Consider the following 13,470-nt stretch of genomic DNA (forward strand, 5'->3'; position numbering starts at 1 on the left):
TGCGAAAAAAGTAACAACAACGGTGTTGATAAAGGTATTTGCTTTACTCACATAGAGATGGGCAATGCGAACCCGAGAGGCTGAGTTCAGGGCCAGCCTAGTCTACAGAGTGAGTTCCAGCACAGCTAGGGCAACAGAGAGAAACTTTGACTCAGAAAAACAAGATACAAACACAAACAATCAAACAAGGCAATTTCCTGGTGTGGTAGTTCACACCTTTGATCTCAATACTCAAGAGGCAGAAGCAGACAGATCCCTGAGTTCGAGGACAGCCTGGTATACAGAGTGAGTTTCAGGGCAGCCAGGCTCCACACAGAAACCCTGGCTAGAAAAACAAACCAAACTGCGACCTCCCCCAGCCCACCATTCTAAAAGAATAGCAGCCAGCAACCTGATCACTCATTGAAGAATAAGAAGAACTGGTTTCCAGCCTTCAGGGGAGGGGCTTGGCCTGTCTTTGTTTCTTGGCAGAGATGGATTAAAGATGGAGAGCTGAACCAGAAGCCATGTTTTGTCTCTCTCCACGAGTTTTCTCTTGCCACCAGTTCCCATACCCATCTCTCCTTCCAGGGAATCTGCTCTTAGAATGTAGGAGCTGGACTCTACACCAAACCAGGCAACCAACCAAATAAACAAAGGGCAGTTTTCCTTTAAAAATTTTTATTGCATTTTAATTTATTTTGTGTTTATGTGTATATTTGTGGGTACATTAGTGCCACAATGTATGTGTGTGTGTGTGTGTGTGTGTGTGTGTGTGTTTAGGTTGGTGTTGGTTCTCTCTTACCATGTAGATACCAGGAACTGAACTCTGTTTATTAGTTTTGGTAGCAGGTGACTTTACCCCCTGAGAATTCTCACCTGCTCAAGTAATTTCATTTTCAAAGGACAAATGTATTTGAATATATATTCACAGAAGTATAGTCACGTATAGTCACCAAATCAACTTAGTGGTTGATGTAGTTCAGGTTGGTCTTGAACTTGGTGTTCCTTCTGCCTCAGCCTCTTGAGGGTTGGCATTGCAAGTCTGCATGCAGCATTGATACTGACCACTCTATGTCTGTCTTAAGGGCTGTCCTGAACCATAACTACTAATGTACAACTTTCAATGCTTTTTAGTAGCATTGTTCATTGCACATACCCTTGCCAAACCGTGTTCTTTAGATGTGCTCTCATCAATAAGCTGGCCTCAGATTTGTTATATAGCCAAAGATGACCTTGCCTTAAAGTTCCTATTGTTGATATTATAGTCATGCATCATCATGTATGTGTGTTTAACACCATATGAAAAAATACCTATTTAAAAAAAAAAAAAAGACACACTTTGCCAGGAGGAAATAGCTTTCACTTTGGTGCACTATAATACATACCTTGAACAATACCTTGTTTACTCCACCTTTCTCCTTTTAAATTTGTTTTATTTTAATTATTTATCTAGTCAGTGTTTGCATATTTTGTGTGTGAGCCCAGGTATGTGGGTCAGTATGCATGTGTGTCAGTATGTGTGGGAGTGTGGGGTCAGAAGTGTTAGGCATGTTACTCAATTGCTCTCTATCGTGAAAGAGTCTCACTGAACATAGAACCCACTGATTTGCCTAGACTGGCTGGCCAGCCAGCACCAGGGAGTCTCCTACCTCCACGAGCCCAGCGCTGGGCCTACAGACACCTGCAGCAGTACTAGAATCCTTACATGGATTCTGAGGAGTGGAATTTGAGTCTTTATGCTAGTACTTTGTACTTGGTAAATCATGCACTTTAGCAGCTAAGCTGTCTCCCCAGGCCAACTTTCTTCCATTTTGTCTACTTTATAAAAACCTATTCCTCTCTCATGGAACTGTAAATCCTAGGGAGAGGTGCTCAGGATACACCTTTCTCCTAATCTGTCAACTTTACTCTTTTCCTGTCTTTCTGGAAAGGCTGGGGACTGAAGTCTGGTATCTACTGTCACTTTTTCTGATTTGCATAATTAGTGCAGTATAGATTGCATAATTAGGAATGCTGGAGTTTGAGCTTAAAGTTGATTTTAGAGTAAGTCTCTTTCTACAAATCCTTCAAAGAAATTCAAGTCTAAGGAAAGAATTTGGCCAAGTCTACCAGGAGCCTTCCATAGCCATCCACGGAGGCTTTTCTCCATTCAAAAAAAGGGGGGATTATTTTTCTTTGATTCAGGTAGCTTCTATTCTATTTTCTCAATCCTGTATTTGAATACATTGATCTCTATTATAGCACTCTCTATAGCTCTAGCTATATAGCCCTCTAGCACTCTCTGTCTCTGTATCTCTTTTGGTAGTTAGTGGATCTCCTGGGTCTAGGAATAACAGGGCATATAACAAATCTCGGACGTCTTCCTGGAGCAGAAGGTGGAGCTTGGTAACGCACTGGAGGAGCTGCTGCTTGCGAGCAGAGCAAGGTGTCTGGTCTAGTGTCTTCTGCAAGGCTGCCCATGAACTAAGTATTCATGGATGGGGAGAGAGCTGTAAAATGGTGTGTTTGGACTCTGGGAACATCTATAATTAAATCACAGTCTCACTGCAGCCTTAAGGGGGTGGGGGAGAGAGAGAGAGAGAGAGAGAGAGAGAGAGAGAGAGAGAGAGAGAGAGAGAGAGAAAGAGAGAGAAGTTATATGCAACTTCTGTGAAATCCAACCTCCACACTCCCACCCCACCCCCTTTGCTCTGCCAAAGTTCTGTCAAGTCTTGTGATTCCAGGATACTTACCAAGCAGAGTCTTCCAGCAGCAAAAGAACCTATGCAGAACAGGATGCCAAGGACATCCTGTTGCCCAGACTGCTATCAAATACAGCATTGGAAGTATAACTTAGTTGTATGTGCTCAATCATAGCAAAACAAAAATAAATACTACCAACAAATACGAAAATGCATACAAGAGGTACTCAAGGGCCAGCTCCCAGTGCTAACAGGTAAAATTCCCTAGATGCTGACCACTAGGCCTTCTGCCCAGTTTCCAGTGCTGACAATGTATAGCCATAGACCTGGGATGCTCTCAGTGTTTGCCAGAGAGTGTCTTTCCGCAACGGGGAGCGATCAGAGCTGAGACATATAATGAGTCAGAGTCCTAAGGAATAGGAGACTAAATGCTTGGGTCTACAAAGGTCTTCTATAATGACATACCTCCTTCCTGATCACCACCACGAAGGTCCTGGAAACATCACCAGAGACTAGGAACTGGAAAAAAATGTAAGCACTAAAGGATGGGGAGAGAGCTGTAAAATGGTGTGTTCTGGACATAACTTGGATATGGTTGTTTGCACAAAATCAAACTAGGAAAATCCCAGCACAGATGATCTCCAAGATCCTCTGCATATTGAGGAACCAACAGCGGTTAGCTGGTAGCAGCTGGGTGAGGGGGAGGATGATCCTTTGTTTAAGATATGACCACTGAACCAGACGATGACAACACATGTTTAATCCCAGCACTCGGGAGTCAGAGGCAGGTAGATCTCTGAGTTTGAGACCACCCTGGTCTACGGTAAGTTCCAGGACAGCCAGGGCTTCACAGAGAAAACCTGTCTCAGGGGATAGAAAAAGGAAAGAAAGAAAGAAAGAAAAGAAAGAAAGAAAGGAAGGAAGGAAGGAAGGAAGGAAGGAAGGAAGGAAGGAAGGAAGGAAAAGGTGTAAGATTTATACATCACATACACATGTATAATTAGTAACATGTAAGATATACACATGATAGATGCAATACACACAGTGCACTGTACATGTTACATATCACATGTGTTTGTGTAGAATACTGTATGCATCATATGCACTGTATAGCACACATTGTTTTCATATGATGCGTAGACATAACTTCAGGTGTGTACATTAGTCATACCACAGAAGTAACATGTATGTTATAAACAATGCACACACCTAAATTCAATCACAACACACAAATGATAAATGATATGCACATTGTATTGTACACATTTATCATATGATGTGCACATGTAACTGCTCTACATGTGTACACATTAATCATGTTAAATAACACATATGCTATCAATATGACACAAACCACATTGTATATTCTACAATGATCTATTTAGTTCCCTTGTGTAAATGACTCCACAGATCACATATCTCTATGTATATAACCAACCACATATTATGAAGCACACAGCATACACACACTGTTCTGTGTAAATTCCATGCTATACCTTGTAATTTCTCTCCACACCACACACATGGGACACTTGGTGTTGCTTGAAATGATATGGGAGGTAGAATCAGCATGTGTTCCCATGTGTGTGCATGTGTACATTCATGCATGTGTGTTGTTTTTTATCTATGCATCCAATGGAATCGACGTGGGGTTGGTAGTGCAGTCTGCACTGAGATTAAGGCAAGGGTCGTGAAAACTACATATAACCATCATGTGTACACATGTCACTATATACATTATGCACACAGGACACTCATGCAGGTATTATATGTTGTTATGCTCTGTATAACCATATAAATTATGTGCCTATGTATAAATAACCATGTCAGATACACAAATTATACATTATATCATATAACATATATAATGCACATATGACATCCTGTGTCATATGCATGTATGCGTCTCACAGTGCATACATCCTCTGTGTGCACTGCACCCAACATGCACACTGTGACTCACCGTGATGTCCTGCTTGGCGAAGCTCACACACACGCCAGGCCACCCTGGATCCCGCGGGGACACATCTGCCCGTCCACTGAAGGGTGAGAAGGTCAGGGTGCGTCCCATGGGTAGCACGGGCAGGCTGTCAGTAAGGCCGCCGTCCATCCAGCGCTGCCAGGAGGGGACACACATGCATATGGGTCACATGCGTGATGTGGGTCACACGTGTGCTGTCTGCATGGCTCACATATGTGTCTTATGGTTGCGCCTGTGTCATTGCCACACATCGCACATGTCCTATGTTCACATATCATACATGTATCCTAGGTTGGCTTACACATATGTGTTATGGTCACACACGTGTTACACATGTCCTATGTTCACATCACACACCTGTCCTATGTTGGCTTGCACACACTTTATGTTAATTCCTGTGTCTTCTGCAAACATCACACACATGTCCCACAGTCATGCCTGTGCTACTCACCCATCCTCCCAGTCCTCGAGCATAGCCACACCCACAATACCTGCCCTGCATACTCCACAGGCTCAAGTCCTGCGTAGACAGGTATGAAGCAGCTGGCGAGGAGAACCTGTATGTGTCAGAACACATGACAGCTCAGGAGCACAGGGTCAAAGGCACTCATACATATAATGCAAATGTTATTTACATCTCAACCACATATCATGAACATGTTGTTTACATACCACCTACATCGACATTACATCCACATAACATTTATACATGTACATATCAACCATGTTTCTACATGCCATGGAGATGCTATTTACATTTCAAGCATACATCATCCATGTTTCCAACATATCATCCACATGTTATCTGCATACCACTTACACATCTATCCCTTCTCCCACAGCCTTGAGCTGGGCTTTCCAGCCCATTCTATCAGCCTGCTACATTCCTGGCCGCCAGCCCCCAGCCTTCCGCTTGTGTTATCCCTGGCCTTTGTTCTTCTGAGAACCATACAGCTGCTTTCACCTGGAAATCAAGGCTGCCTCAGGGCAGTCTCACCTGTTCTTTTGGCCAGAAACTCTCTAAGTGAGGCCTGCAAGACAAAGCTGCATCTCTCAAGCCTCTGCAGCTTTGAGCAGCTTTGAGGCAGCTCTGAGCCTTGTATTAACTCAAATGTAAATCTCCTGATCTGAGTTTGTTATCTCTAAGGCCAGACCTACACCCACCGGTCCTGCAAGGAGTAGCCTGCAACCAGACCCCATTGTATGGAGGTCACATAAGAAAGGGAACCTGTAATATCAAAGCATAACTACAATTTTTGAAAGCAAAACTCAGTTTTAAGCAATCTTTTCTCCTTAAAATTAGTGGCAAACACATTTTCATATTGTAAAGTTTGTCCATCATCTTGTGTTTGAATGTATGACAGTGTAACTTATTGAAGAGACATTATTTTAAATTGTATTTCTTATAAGTCCAATTTCCAGGCCAAGATTCACACAAAACACCATGCCAATTTAGAAGCATCTTAGAGGCCTGTATTTCCTGGGTTGTGTCATGCCACGTGTAGCTAGTTAAGATGGCTCCGACACTGAATCACCAGTTTTAAACTAACCTTTTCTTAATAACACTATACCTTTTAAATCATAACCAAGTAATTTATAACTCTATAGTCAAGATATGTAAAACATTTATACCTTTAAGACTAATTAGAAATAAAAATGAAGCGATCATACAAATCTCATAAATTGAAACCAAATACATTTTTTTTCTAGCTGTAAGTTCAGGGGAATAAAGCACTTTAAACCCAATCATCATCATGATAGACATTTTTCTAGGAGAATTAACCATTTCCACTTGTCTGGCTCCTGGCCCTTTAAGAAGCAGCTTTTTTTTTTCCAGCTGTTTTTGACTCTTACCTTAGAAAGTAAGGCACCTCAAATTAGACTCCTCTGTGTAAACTGTAATTGGCAGGACTGACAGCAAGATAACGCCTTTTTACCATTTTTTTTTTTTACATAAAACATAAAAACAACCAATCATTCAGTCAAACAAAACAATAGACAACATGAATTGACACACATATAGACAAGTTTTGGTGCACCAAGGACAAACAATAGACAGAGAGGGAACTTGATGTCCCCAAAAGATTCAAATATCTTAACCTGAACTAAGGAGATCTCCAGTAGGTTTCAGAGAGAAAACAGGACATCTCCCGTTTTCCTGTCCTCACCAGGAGAGTTTTGAAATAGTTTCCAACCATTATTATTATTATTATTATTATTTTGATACCGTGTCCTACACATGGAAAAACTGCTTTTCTGCAACCTGCTTTTTTCTCTTGTTTAAGATTTAACAAGGGGGGAAAGGGGGGTGCCTAGGTTAACACACACACCTGTGGAGAGAGGTGGGAGGAGAGTCCAGGTCTTACATTCTGCCTGTGAGAGGTTTTTTTGCTTTTTGTTTTGTTTTTTGTTTTTTGTTTTTTGTTTTTTGTTTTTTGTTTTCTGGCCACCTCAGCAGCAGTCTCTGACTTCTACCTGCATGGGTCTCCCCTGTCCATTTTTGCCTAGTCCCTCTCCAGGGAGACAGCCCTGGGAAAGCATTTGTTGAGAAATAACCTCATTGGAACCACACATAAGGACTTTCATTTGAGAGAGAATGTCTCTTCCCCAGAGGTTAACAGGCAGACCAGGGACCACGAAGGGCTGAGTAGAGCCAGTATTTCCCTCTGTCCTCCCAAGTCAGCAACTTTGAGCTCTGGAGAGTATTTTTTTTGATTGTCCAATCCCCTGCAGATGGGTCAGAGAGGCTTGCAAAGGCCAAGGGGGGGGGGGGACAAGCACTTTGTGGGATCACAGTAGAATCGGCACCTGAGTCTAAGATGCCCTCAAAGCTTTTACCATTTATTTTAAGGCTGAGTATAGGATGATCTCTAGTGATTGCCTGGACCCAGTAAAGGTCTGAGGAACCTGGCTGAGAGGAGCCGAGCTGCATGCCTATCGCTGGGTATAGGGTGGCGGGCCACGTGGTGGGGCTTGTTTTGGCTCTGGCTTTTTCTAGGCATTTGACTTTGAAATAAATCTTGAAGTTAGAGTGACCATTTGTCCCTCTTAGCTCCTTTAAGAGGGCTACTTGCTCTCTGCAGCTTTTCTCCTCCAAGTTGGCTTCCTCCCCAGGGGGTCTCTAAACTTAATGGCATATCAGCAAGGGATGGGTCCCTCAGGAGCAGAGGATAAAGAGAAGTTACAGGAGCGGATGGCGGGGACTCAGACCTGTCTATAATGACCTAGGAGGGTTTTGGAGAGTTCTTTTTAGGGGAAAGCAAGGTCACAGAAGCTGCCGAGACAAAGGGCAGAGGAAATATTCAGCAGGGTCCTCATTCGCACTCTGAATGAACCCCCAGTAACTAAAGAATGTATCAGACATTGGTTCACCTGTACCTGTTTTTAAAATCTTATTAATTTCTTTACCAACCTTATCTCAAGTTAGCGGGTGAATATCAGGTCCACTTAAAATTAACCAAGGACATTTCTCATGACAAAAAAAAGAACTTAATTAAATCTTTTTTCTTAACTCTTATTCCTCTCTCCCTGAATTAAAGCTTGATTTCTCCTATGAATCAAGTCTCTTTAGCCTTTTTTTTTTCCCCAATGACAATCGGACAACAATGTTTGGCCACTCACCTGCCCCTCTAGCGACGCACGAGCGATGCGGTCTGTGGGGTCCTTGAATCCTCTTCCCGGGGTTTCTGCTTCATAGTCTGGTAGTTGACCATACTTCAGGTCCCTGTTCAGGCGCCACTGTAACCCATCCGGCGGGTCATTTATTCAGGCTCCCCAAGGAACACTACCTTTGGGTCAAAGGGGGGGGGTAGAAGAACGGAGACAGAGGTCTCGTTTAATGTTCTGGGGTACACAGGTTTTAAAGTTTTCAGGAGTGATGTGCCTCAAGTCAAGGAAAAGGAAGAGATAAGGGTCCTCTGGTGGAGTTATCTGGTGTTTGCACAGGCTGGTGCCTACCACAGTTATCTCAGGACTTCCTTCCACTGCAATTAACGGAGAGACTCTTCTTTGTTTTACTCAGGACCTTTGCCATGGCAGCTCTCCAGGCCCAAGTGAGGATCTCTAATGGCTTCCCACAACAGAGCTTATGCTTGGCCTCAGCAACACGGACTTCCACTCACCAAGGCTGACCTGGCTACAGCTGCTGCTGAATGCCAGATCTGCCAACAGCAGAAACCAACACTGAGCCCCAGATATGGCACCATTCCTCGAGGTGACCAGCCAGCAACCTGGTGGCAGGTTGACTATATTGGACCACTTCCTCCATGGAAAGGACAGCATTTTGTTCTTACTGGAGTAGATACTTATTCTGGTTATGGATTAGCCTATCCTGCACGTAATGCTTCTGCCAAAACCATCATCCGTGGACTCCCAGAATGCCTTATCTATCGTCATGGTATTCCACACAGTATTGCTTCTGATCAAGGAACTCATTTCACAGCCAGAGAAGTGCGACAGTCGCCCATGATTATGGAATTCACTGGTCTTACCATGTTCCCCATCATCCTGAAGCAGCTGGTCTGGTAGAAAGATGGAATGGCCTTTTGAAGACACAGTTACGGCGCCAATTAGGTGGTGACAGCATGGAGGGCTGGGGCAGAGTTCTTCAGAAGGCAGTATATGCTTTGAATCAGTGTTCAATATATGGTACAGTTTCTCCCATAGCCAGGATCCATGGGTCCAGGAATCAAGGGGTGGAAAAGGGAATAGTTCCACTCACTATCACTCCTAGTGACCCTCTAGGACAATTTTTGCTTCCTGTCCCCACAAATTTAGGTTCTGCTGGCCTACAAGTTTCGGTTCCAGAGGGGGGAGTGCTCCTACCAGGAGCCACAAGAAACATTCCATTGAACTGGAAGCTCAGACTTCCCCCTGGCCATTTTGGGCTTCTAATGCCCTTAAACCAACAGGCTAAGAAAGGAATAACAGTGTTAGGAGGGATGATAGATCCAGATTACCATGGGGAAATTGGATTGCCTCTCCACAATGGAGGTAAGCAGGATTATGTCTGGAGTGCAGGAGATTCCCTAGGGCATCTCTTAGTTCTATCATGTCTTGTGATTAAAGTCAGTAGGAAACTACAACAGCCTAATCCAAGCAGGATGACAAAGGACACAGACCCATCAGGAATGAAGGTATGGGTCAATCCTCCAGGAAAAGAGCCAAGACCTGCTGAGGTGCTTGCCAAAGGTGAAGGAAATTCAGAATGGGTAGCAGAGGAAGGTAGTTATAAATACCAGCTAAGGCCACGTAACCAGTTGCAGAAACAAGGATTATAAGTAATATGAATGCTTCTATCTTGTTGTGTTGAAGATACATTTGTCTTTCTTCCAATCCCTTTAACATCAATTGGTATTGAAACACTAAAAGAATGTTTCCAAGGGACATTTCCCCATTGTAAATTTGCAAATGTGTTTGCGATTGGACGAGGAATAGTTATATCATGTTAGGCATATTCACAATCTTGATATTGTTTCATGTGGACATGAGATATTATTTGTGTCAAATTGACAAGGGGTGGATTGTAGTGGCTATTCCTGGTTGTCAACTTGACTATATCTGGAATGAACTACAGTCTAGAATTGGAAGGCTCACCTATGATCCTAATTTGGAGGCTCAGAGATATAAGTTTCTGACCTGGATCTTGGCATGGAGACCTTGAAGCACAGTGGCTATGAATTTCAGAAGATTAAGACAAGGAGATCTTCGAGTTCAAGATCATTTGGGATTAAAGGCATGAATGCACACACCTTTAATCTGGGCCACACCCTCTGCTGGAGACTCTCATGCCAATATTCTGGGCCACACCCTCTGTTGGAGACCTACAGCCTTTAATCTGGGCTACACCCTCTGCTGGAAATATATAAGGACATTGGTAGAAAGAAGATTCTCTCTCACTCGTCCTTGCCTGCTTGCTTCGTGGGACTGAGAAACTGCTAGATCATTGGACTTCCATCCACAGCTGCTGCTGACCATTTTTGGGGAGTTGGACTATAGACTGTAAGTCATTGACAAATTCCCTAACTATCTAAAGACTATCCATATGTTCTGTGACTCTAGAGAACACAAACTAATACAGTGGTACACCAATTTTCCAACTACTATGAGACATCAAGTCTTGCTGCTCACCACAGACTGACTACTACAAAGCAGACTTGATGGACAGCCCCACACTTGCCACTACACACACACACACACACAAACACACACACACACACACACACGTGTGCACACATGCACACACACAGAGAGAGAGAGAGAGAGAAAGAGAGAGAGAGAGAGAGAGAGAGAGAGAGAGAGAGAGAGAGAGAGAGCAAACTATCAGTACTATGGAAGAGTGGACAAATGGAGCCTTGCAGAAGCAATCAAGTCAGGACACACCCATTTACTTTCCTCTACTCTTGACTGTGTATGCAATGATACTAATAGAGGTCCCAGACTTGACTTTTCCACAATGCTAGAAAATAACCGGGAATTGTAGCCTCAAATTAACTTACTATCTCCAAAGTTGCTTTTTGTCGGGGTATTTGGGGAGTATTATTTGGCTTAAAAATCCCCATAACAGTCCACCACTGAAGGATGTCAGAGCAGGAATTTACAGAGAGAGGCAGGAACCATGGGGGAACACTTGATGGTTTTCTTCCTTCTTCCTTTTATCCATCCTTCCTTCCTCTCTATATTCCTTCCTTCCTTCCTTCCTTCCTTCCTTCCTTCCTTCCTTCCTTCCTTCCTTCCTTCCTTCCTTCTCTCTCTCTCTCTCTCCCTCTCTCTCTCTCTCTCCTTTCTTTCATCTGATTTCTTATTCACTTTACACTCCACTCACTGCCCCCATTCCTGGTCACCCCCCCACACACACACACACAATACTTCCCCTTCCCCCTTTCCATCCTCTCAGGATGGGACACCTTGGATATCCTTCTCCAACCTTGTCTGGGTATTTTGTTTAACAAAGAATGACACTAGGACACCAATGAATGCCTGGCTCCTCTACACTGCTAGGAATCTGCATGCACCATTTAATAGTAGGGGCAGTGGGGTATTTAGCAGTTCTGGTATATAGCTGTCTATGTGGATGATTCTCTGGGTACACTGTGTCCCACTTTAATTTCTAAAACACTAAATGTTGCTCTGCAGAGCCATCCTGACTCAGAAGCTTTGAAGCCATTTCAGTCCCTGTGAGTTTGAACAGGTATGATCTGTGCATGCCCTACTGTGACCTCATGAGGATCCATTGTGAGAGTCCACCCAGCAGATATAAATAAGGGAGAGGCCTGCCCTGGATCTCTGAGGGTATAGAGAAGTGGAGTGGTGATTTACTTGGGAGATATACATTAGTGAGATTGTGTGAGGTTTTGAGATTCTGATTGTTTGATTTGTGAGTTGTGTGTGTGTGTGTGTGTGTGTGTGTGCGAGAGAGAGAGAGAGAGAGAGAGAGAGAGAGAGAGAGAGAGAGAGAGAGTCAGAGACAGAGATAGAGACAGAGAGACAGAGAGAGACTGTGTGGGTGTGAGGGTGAGTCTGTGTATAGATTAGTTGTGTGTTCTGTGTGTCTACCTGCTTGTGTGTGTCTGTGTGAATTCATCTACAAGCTTACATACAGTTACAGGGAAAGCCCAGGGTTAGGGTTAGGCTAAGGTTAGTGTTAGTGTTAGTGTTAGTGTTAGTGTTAGGGTTGGGTTAGGGTTGGGTAAGGGTTGGGTTAGGGTTAGGTTTAAGGTTAGGTTTAGGGTTAGGTTTAGTGTTAGTGTTAGTGTTAGTGTTAGTGTTAGTGTTAGTGTTAGTGTTAGGGTTAGCTAAACGTTCAGTGCTGTGCTAAAGGTATGTTGAAAACTTAATTTCTAAAACAGAGTCATTCACTGGCCTCTTTTTGCCACATAGGCTATGTTTTGACCAAGGAGCCTCTGGATCTGCCTGTGTTTGGAGATTCAAACTAGGGAGGGACATTAATTAGGCCTGTTTTGTTTGGTGGGTCATTTGTTTAACTTTTGTGGTGGGCAGTGGTACTTTGCATTCAAGTCCAAACCTTAGGCTTGAACAGCAGGTTCTACACTGAATGAGACATCTTTCTAAGTCATGGACACTTGGGTTACTACTTTAAGATTTCCTTCTTTGTTTTTCTGTTTCTATTCTTATTTTCCTTCTGCTTTTATTTGTCTTGAATGGTTAATATGTTTGGGGGCCTTCTTTTTTCTTTTGTATAACAGGATATTTGCTATAAATTTCAAATTTTAAAATTATATTTTTTTCATTTTTGGTTTATTTAAACTTTTCCTTTAAAAACCATTATTGAGTACTGGTGGTGTTATTGACCGCTAGAGATAAGGCATAATTGGATGTGGTTAGTTATGGTTTCCAATTCTTTTCATTTCTCTGGCTTGCTTTTGACTTTTGCTTTTTTGCTTCAATTTAATGAGTTTTACATGCTTCTCTTTCTGTTTTGATTACTTGAGGGGTCCTGGCTTTGCTTTGATTTTCTTGGTATTTTAATTAGTTGGCCTGGTTTGGGGTGTTGGTCTTCAATTTTTATGTTATTTTGTAAATGTTTTCTCAATCATTTCTTTCTTCTATTCATGTTCATTCTGATACTCTAGTTCTCTTCTCAGTTTTATCAGATAGCATCCAGTACATTACTGAGCTGTGGTCTGTCTATTTTACTAGATTGTGAGCTAGTCGTGGTTTAGGGATCAAGACTGGGTTCCTCTGCCTGTGTCATCGTGGGTCTAGGTTAAAGCTTCTTGTTTCAGTGGTTTTCACTTTGTCTTTTGTTTTTACTTTGGATCCCACTGATTTTGTTACTCTCATCCCTCATGTCTCTGTAAGTTTCTT

General features: G+C 42.9%; 1 protein-coding gene across 1 annotated transcript in view; it reads right to left on the reverse strand.

Annotated features, from left to right (window-relative positions):
• Positions 1 to 13,470, reverse strand: part of LOC127673836 (low-density lipoprotein receptor-related protein 11-like) — a 223,230-nt gene that overhangs the window by 170,346 nt on the left and 39,414 nt on the right. The window lies entirely within an intron of this gene.

The sequence above is a fragment of the Apodemus sylvaticus genome, chromosome 23 (assembly GCF_947179515.1).
Source record: "Apodemus sylvaticus chromosome 23, mApoSyl1.1, whole genome shotgun sequence".
Classification (NCBI taxonomy): Eukaryota; Metazoa; Chordata; class Mammalia; order Rodentia; family Muridae; genus Apodemus; species Apodemus sylvaticus.